This window comes from Microchirus variegatus (assembly GCF_963457635.1).
Source record: "Microchirus variegatus genome assembly, chromosome: 2".
NCBI lineage: Eukaryota > Metazoa > Chordata > Actinopteri > Pleuronectiformes > Soleidae > Microchirus > Microchirus variegatus.
Window position 1 is genome coordinate 19,580,428 of NC_139803.1, and position 8,952 is coordinate 19,589,379.

The window sequence follows — 8,952 nt, forward strand, 5'->3', positions numbered from 1 at the left end:
AATACTTGACACCTGTAGAGGATGTTTTTTTTAAAACAACAAAAATCTGCAAACATATATTCTGAATGTGTTTCAGTAAAGTGAGAAATAATGATCCTCTATTGTCATTATAGCATTGCTCAAGCAACAAATCTATTGGTGGCCTAAGACTTCTACATAGTACTGTACAAGTGTACAGCGTAGTAATGACTGAAAGCAATCTCTATTTTTGGTATTCTGGTTTTAACGTAAGCATGCTGCCTGTGTGTTTCAGATGGTTCTGTCGCTCCTGAAAATTAATGACTGTGATGTCCAGCTGGTGAAATCCATGGTGGTGACCTGCTGTGCTCTGCATAACCTGTGTGAAAATCATGGTGAGCCTTATGACACTGAATGAGATGCACTCACAGCAGCTACAGTGGTTGAACCTGTGGTGGCAGTGGTACATGGTGTAGAGGAGGGCAGAGATGCATGTGAGGGTCTGACGTGTCACTTGTTGTGAATTTGTAAAATGCTTTATTATTGTACTGTTTTTCACTGAATTACGAATAAAAGTTTGTACTTTCTGCAGAGATGTCTCCTTTTGTCTGTATACGTTTTGTTTGTAAAGGCTGCCACAATTAACAGAAAGAAAAGAAATACACATCACATAAGTCACATTGTTGTTTATTCAAACAAAAAAACACAGCAAACCAAAGTTAAAGTGCAACACAGCAAATCAAATAAACTGTACATAGGTGGTGGAGTCCTAGGACAGGAGGAAGGAAATAGGTCACATGCTCCTGCCACCTATTGCCTGGACAAGCTGCCCAATCACTCAAAGGAATGCGTGGTTGAACTCAGCACTCTCGTGGTGTGGCGGTCACGTTGTGTCCGGTTCCACTCTAGCTACTGAACATCATCCACCTGAAGCTCTGCTAGGACAGCTGTGTGCTTATTTTTCTCTTCCCTCCATAACACTATAGAGAAGTAGAAAGGGGATATTAAGCAAACCGTTAAGGAAAAACACAAATGCTGTAAATCATGTTTATTATTTCTTACCAGTTGCACAGAGTCAGTGCCCCTGTCGACGAAGCAGCTGATGGCTCTGCTGGGGTGGATGAACACTCCTCACATATGGAATGGGATTCTTGAATAAAAGAAGTGTACACATACGCTGTAATTACACGCACAACAACATATATATATATATTCAGCCACAGACTGAAACACCCTAAATGAAGAAGCTTTATCCTTATCCTTTATTCCTCCCTGTAGCTGTTAGCTCTCAGTAGACAACATATAATCAGGCTCCTCATCATGTAGAGCACCTAATAGCGACATTGCTAACTAGCTAGCCAACTACGTTGTCTCGTGTAAACAGACAAACAGAGCTTGCCGACACACATGATGTTACTTTTAAAATGTCTTGTTTAAGTGAGTTTATTCTCAGCAGTGGTAAAACGTTGCTCTCAGGCTGAAAAAACACTTACCATTGGTGTGTGCGAGGTTGTTGGAGTTGCTGTGTAAGCCGTGACCGGACATCGACTCCCGGTAAGACCTGCTCGTTACGGGCGGCTACGTCCAGCTCGCTCTGTATTTTGTCGTCTCCGACTAAACACAGGATAGTCTGGACCTCGTCGTTGGACCATGGAATGTTCTTATGCAGAGTTGCCATGTCGAAGTATTTGCGCGCTACTATTTTTTGAAAAATTGTGGATTAGATTCCTGCATCCTGTGTCGCGCTCATGACACACCCAGTGACGACACTTCTGGCCAATCAGTGGCTGGCAGTTTTGACCAATCAGCGCATAGTACCTGCGCCGCTGACTTGGAACCTCGCCAGGGCAGGTACTAAAAATAGTGCCTGGTTCCAGGTTCTACGCTAGTGGAAACACTCGCTAAACCGTGTCGTGTCGCGTAGTGCCGTTGAAAGTCGGGCCGGTGGAAAAGCACCATTAGTTTGTTCCACTGCAGTCTCTCCATGGACAGTTGGTACTGCTCTCCGTTTCAGGTTCAGTCTTCTGGTCAGTCCAGATTTGCACTGACCAAGGTTCACAAAACACTGTGATGCAAAGTGGTGCGAACACACAAACACACGTTTGATGACTTTATCCAGTACATTTTTTTCATACATAAAATATATCCACTGGACACGCAAATCCTCTGAGGCTGGAAGTTTGTGTAAAACACTGTGCTCCACACTGATGATCAGACCAGTCCAGTTAATTGTTAATGTGAACACCCAGGTATTTGTAAGACCATCTCAATGGCCATTTCCTGGATGTTCATGGGTGACGGAGGAGAGTGTCGTCTCCTGCGGAAGTCCACCACCAGTATCAATAGTTTTTCCCACATTGATCTGGAGGCGGTTCCGCAGGGACCAGTCCACAAAGTCCTGCACAAGTTACTCTCTGTCGTCATCATCTGTGATGAGGCCGACAATTGCAGTCATCAGAGATCTTCTGCAGGTGACAGGAGGAGGTACAGTCTAACAGCTGCAGGGTGGAACGACCTGAGATAACGCTCCTTCAGACATTTTGGATGTTTCAGTCTGTGACTGAAGGAGCTGCCCAGTGCTGCGATGGTGTTCTGCAGGGGGTGGGAGACATTGTCCATCCGAGATGATAGCTTGGTAGCCATTCTCCTCTCTCCCACCACCTCCACTGGTTCCAGGGGACATCCAAGGACAGAGCTGGCTTTCTTAATCAGCCTGTCCAGCCTCTTCCTGTCTGCGGCTGGGATGCCACTGCCCCAGCAGACCACTGCGTAAAAAATGGCTGATGCCACTACTGAGTCGTAGAAGGTCTTCAGGAGTTCTCCCTGAACTCCAAAAGACCTTAGTTTCCTCAACAGGTAGAGTCTGCTCTGACCCTTCCTGTAGAGCGCAGCAGCATGATCAGACCAGTCCAGTTTATTGTTAAGGTGAACACCCAGGTATTTGTAAGATGTCACCATCTCTATGTCCTTTTCCTGGATGCACACCGGCGATGGAGGAGAGTGTCGTCTTCTGCGGAAATCCACCACCAGCTCCTTAGTTTTCCCCGCGTTGAGCTGGAGGCGGTTCCGCAGGGACCAGTCCACAAAATCCTGAACAAGTTCTCTGTACTCTCTGTCGTCATCGTCTGTGATGAGGCCGACAATGGCAGAGTCGTCAGAGAACTTCTGCAGGTGACAGGAGGGGGAGCTGTAGGAGAAGTCTGCAGTGTACAGGGTGAAGAGGAACGGAGCCAGAACTGTTCCCTGTGGGGCCCCTGTACTGCAGACAGCCATGTCCGACACACAATCCCGAGTCCTCACATACTGGGGTCGATCAGTCAAATAATCCACAATCCAGGATGTGAGGTGAGGATCAACTCCTGCATGCTCCAGCTTGTCCTTCAGAAATGCTGGCTGGATGGTGTTGAAAGCACTGGAGAAATCAAAAAAACATGATCCTCACAGTGCTCCCCGACTTCTCCAGGTGAGAAAGAGCTCTGTCCTGCAGGTAGATGACAGCGTCATCCACCCCGATGCTAGGCTGGTCCATCGCTGGTCTCACCACAGGGCGAAGATGAGACAGCACCAGCCGCTCCAGGATCTTCATCAGATGGGATGTAAGTGCCACTGGCCTGTAACTGTTGAGATCTTTTGGGTGCAATGTTTTTGGCACCGGTACCACACAGGAGGTCTTCCATAACTTTGGTACTCTCCCCAGTTTCAGGCTCATGTTGAAGATAATCCCCATAATCCTGTGCTGAGCCACACAGGATATGAGGAGCCTGGAGCTGATGCCATCAGGACCTGATGTTTTCTCACCTGGTTAGGTGCGAAGGACAGAGTGGAGCGGGGGGGGTTGGGGGGGTGGGTTGTGTGATGAAAGGAGTTGAGCTTGTGGGAGATGAGCTGAGAACTGTAGGGAGGGTGTTGGAGGTTGGGCAGTTTACTGGAGATGCAGATGAAAGGGGTTGCAGCAGGGCTGACAGGGTCAGGGGAGGGGTGGTGATTGTGTGTGAGAGACTGTCAATGTCCTCCCCATGTCCCTCACAGAGTTCTTCCCACACAGTAGACTCAAAGCAGTCCATGAGAGACTCATCACTCTCCTCAGACCAGACTTTCAATGTGTGGGTCATAGCTGGTTGCCTGTGTACCAGAGGTTTGTACACAGGAAGGAGATGAACCAGGTTGTGATCAGCTCTTCCAAAAGGGGGGGGGGTGTTGGCATAGAATAGGTCCAGTATTTGATTGTCTCTGGTGTGGCAGGTGACATACTGAGTGAGTGTGGGCAGAGAGGAGGAAGGAGAGGCATGATTAAAATCCCCAGAGATCAGGAGAAGAGCCTGTGGACACTGTCTGCAGCCTGCTCACCACTGAGTGCAGAGCATCACAGGCTGCATTAGCATTAGCAGAGGGGGGAACGTACGCAGTTATCACAATAACAGATAGTCAGGTCTCATGCCAACCTTAACAGTTCTTACAGCAGTGTTCTTTAATAGTGATGTGCCCAGAGTTACACCATCTATCATTCACAAACACACGGGAGGTGCCATCTTTAAGTAACATTGGCAAAGTCTGGAAAGCAGGTGATTTCTTCCACAATGTCCCAGCTGTTCATGTATGTGGCGTACGATGAGAGTGGAGATTTGCTGATCTTTAGCAAGAATGGCTGGATGTTTCATGTAATCTGGCATAGCCGCTTTACTAAGCTGTCCTCCCACTCTCAAAACCCCATTTTCCAGCACTGGGTCGATTCACTCCAGATTTCACCACTGAACCTTTACAGTTGGCAATACTGAATGATGGCACTCTCAGCAGCAGAAGTCTCTTCGACAGACAAGGTTTTACCACCGAGAGGGGCTCTGAATGCTCTCATCCCTTTCAACTGTATTCTCTTGAGTTATGTCAAGCCCATTGTTCGACACAGAAGTTTCTATTCCTCTTCTGACTCAATAACTGCAACACTTTTCTCAGCTGGAGAAACCAAGCTACTGAGGTCTTTAACCTTTTCCATGAATAAGAGTAGGTTATTAACTTGTTAATTGCTTGTTGCTTTTGGTGCATCTTTGATGATCACAGTGTTTGCTATGGCCTCCCCTTTAACCGCTGGGTCGTCACTGCTAATAGAAGCTTCACAATGTTAGTGGTCCATTCTCTTTTAATCTTGAAAAGAAAATCTGGGCCATGGATCCACCTGCTGGTGGTACTCAACCTTGACCCCACGAGAGGCCTCGCTAGCTGGGTTCTGCTTGGTGTCTACGTACCTCCACTGTGAGATGACAGTAGCTTCTCTTATAGCAGAAATCCTGTTAGCCACAAAAGTGTGAAAGCGTTTTGTTTCATTCCTTATGCACTTTAACACAGTTGTACTATCAGTCCAGAAGATACAGAAGAGAAACTTTCCAGGTTTAACTGCAGCTCCACTTTCAACATCCTGTCGACCCTTACTGCAAGCATAGCGGCTGATAGTTCCATCCTAGGAATTGTCACTTTTTTCAGTGGAGCAACTCGTGCATTTCCCAGGATGAAAGCCAGGTGAACCTAGTTCTGTTCATTCTGCAGACAAAGGTAGGAGACCGTACGATACCCATCCTCACTGGCATCAGAGAAGTGGTGCAATTGGGCACTTAAGAGTTTTCCGAAATCTTTGAGCTGAATGCATCGCAGCACGCTGAATGTGCTGTTGGTAGCTTTGAGGGAGGTGTTCGTCCCAACTGTAGCTCAGCTTACACAGGTTCTGCAACATCAACCTGGCGGGTAAGGTAAACGGGGCCAAAAATCAATGGGGTCATACACTGAACTGACAAAATACCTCGTCTTGTGCATGGTCTTTCTTGGACTGCCATCTTGAACCTGAAAGTGTCTGTCTCAGCTCACCACTGCAACCCCAGTGTTCTCTCAACAGGGAGAATGTCTCTGTCAAAGTCCAACTCTTTTAGTTCTTTGGTCTGTTTTTCCACCTCAATGGATTCCAGCACTGCTCTGTTATTGCTGATCGATTTTACCAGCTGAAAGCCTCCCAAACAACATACAACTGTCAGGTATCTCACCAATACCTGTGGCTTGCGCTTCTGAATGCGAAGACTTCAAGCAGTCGTCTACATTACAATTGTGCTTGATGGTATCAATGACGTGCTGGAAATGCTACCCTGTTGTCATCTGCGACCTTTCTTAAAGCAAAGCTATCACAGCTGGGTGATGATATTGCGGCAAACAGATTAACTGTTATTCTGCACTCAGTGAGTCATTGTGCCAAATCTCCAGTTTTGCAACTTTGACTTGGTGATACATTGCCTTTATATCCACCATCACTGCAATAGGTTCTTGACGAAACCTTGTGAGGACTCGAAGCAGAGAATTTGTCAAAATCTGGCCCCTGCAGCATCTGACTGTTAAGAGAGGTGCCTTTAAAACTTGCACCACAATCCAACACCACTCTCAGGATTCCTTTTTTTGGATGGTGCACGCCAAGATGTGGGATGTTCCACACCTTGCCTGCTTTTCCTTACAGCTGGTGTTCTGGCACCCTCTCTGCGTAACCTTTGCTTATGACATCACTGAAAAACTGAATATATTCTTCTTTGAATGCAAATTTTTTCTCCATTTTCCTTTTCAGACCGCAAACTCTCTCAGGCAATAATGTCCATTGTTAAGTTCAGCCGAGCTGTTCATAATGTTCATGAATTTAAAATCTTCTCTGGACATTTCTGACTTTTCATCTGTTGATTTTTCATTGAAATTGTGGTTGTATTGCTTCACCAGCAATTCCTCTATGTGAGCAATGGATATACAGTTGCTGCTGTCAATCTCACTGCCTCCTCTCAGTAGTCCATTAATAACCCAGCCCAATCGGGTTTTGATGGCATACGGTCCTTCACCATTGCTGTGTACCACCTCCCATGGTTCCATTACCTTTGGAACATTGGTTCCGATTAGCAGTTCCACATCAGCATCAATGACGGGAATTTCAACAGAGTTGTGGTGAGACCAAACACTTAACTCTTTCTGCCGTGGAATGTTATCACGGGTCACAGGCATCTTGCACTGTGTACACATCAGGTAATTTTAATAATAATGTGACTGTCAACAAACTTTTCATTGTTTTCACAAGAAAGTTGGCACTCCTACCTACTTCCTTTTCCCTTGATTCGAGCCTGTGACTTTGTTTCCAACTTTATGATTTGGTGATGAAATGGCTGTGTCCTGAATGTTTCCAAAAAGTGGATTAGAAAAAAATAGACACTCGTAATAGATCGTTTTACTTGCCACACGGTAAAGACATGCTTGTCGTCCACTCGCTGAACTTACCTGCTCTGGATACTCACCCGCCTTTCCTCGCTCAAGGTTGCGACGTCTCCTGCTCCGTCCGTGAACTCACTGGACTTCCCTTTTCCCTACACTCCTTGGATTCTCGTCTCCAAGTCTGTGAGTTGGTTCCAAGCTGGAACACTGCCATCCTGCCGAGCCGTCCCTGTGGTAGCTGCAAAAGACACTTTTCCTCCTTTCTCTCTCTAACCTGTCCACTATCACTTCCCTAGTTTTTGGGAGTCGTTTTACGTTACGTTTTTGTAAATAAATATTTTAGTTTTGAAACTTAACCACCGTCCCCGTCTGCTTCCGGGTCCAACCTTAACAAACCCTGACAGTATGCTCCCTACCCCCCCGTCCTGAAGACCTCAAAATCTGCCACCAACCGATACAACACACAATCATAACCCAGCATGTTAACACTATGTCGCCCATGAAGTTATGTCTTCCAATGCTTTATTGGATCAGAGCCCATGTAGTCCCTTTTACATACTGAAATCATGGACGTAATATGTCTGAAATACCCTTTTATTGACCTAAATCCCTTTTTGGCAACACACTTACATACACAAACTGTAAACTAGCAACCTAGCACTATTGGGAGTGTGCTCATACATGAGCTCCTATTTAAAATAGTTAATAAAACATCAATTATTTATTAAAATATATAGGCATATATATATTATTCTTTAATTGCGATTATTCAGTCAGATAATAAGGACTGTGCAAAGGCTCTATTTGCCATTATTCTTGAATGTTTCCTTAAAATGTACTGTGTGTGAGAGGGAAATAATTTATTAATTAGCAAATATTGCCTACATCTAGCTATTGAGTATGGCATAGGTATAGTCATGTTCTTATTAACTTGATGGTAATTATGCTCATGTGAACTAAACTGATAAAGTTCTGTTGAGGGCCATACTCTCTAATTTGCTTCTTTTAATAAGATTTGATTTGTTTCCCCTTTTTTCAGGCAGGAAACATCAAGACCATTTGCATTCTTTGCATGTTAAGTACATTAAATGTACATGTTTATTACATGCTAAATTTGAAAGTAAAGATTCAATGAAATTAATCTTATGAATGGCAAATAAACACAATAGCTTTGTTCCCTTGCTATTTGAATTGGGTTGTCATTTCTGCTAAAGAGCAACAGTCAAACATAAATGAATGTATACAGGAAGGATAATTTGTCATATATATGTATATATAGAGTTTATTTAAAGCTCCGAGTTCCTTGAAAAAGTTGATATTTTATCTTGAAAGTGCTGGAAAAGTGCTGGAATTTTACTCTTAAAAATCTGTACGAACCCTGCTTGGTGTCCTCTGACTTTACTGGTGGCCATCCCAGCGCTTTCTCCATGTATGCACTCGCTATTTTTTGCTAATTTCTGAAGCGAACTGGTAAAAGTTATTTTGCTCTTAAATATCCCCTGTCGGGTGGCATATGTTGACAGCTCTTAACCAGTTATCTTGGTTGTCCTTTCGTACATTGTTCTAGGATATACAGGCAGAGTATACTGCTAGCAGACTTTCCCTCTATTCCATGCTGAAAAGCTCTTATGAATGCACTGTACTCAAGTGGCTCTCCATCAAATGTTGGTAAAGCTCTTGGAGGGAGTGACAATGAGGACTGTTGCTGTATCAGAAGGGCTGTAAAGTCATTTTGCCATTGCATGATGGTTAACAGATTTCCTTGATCCACATTGG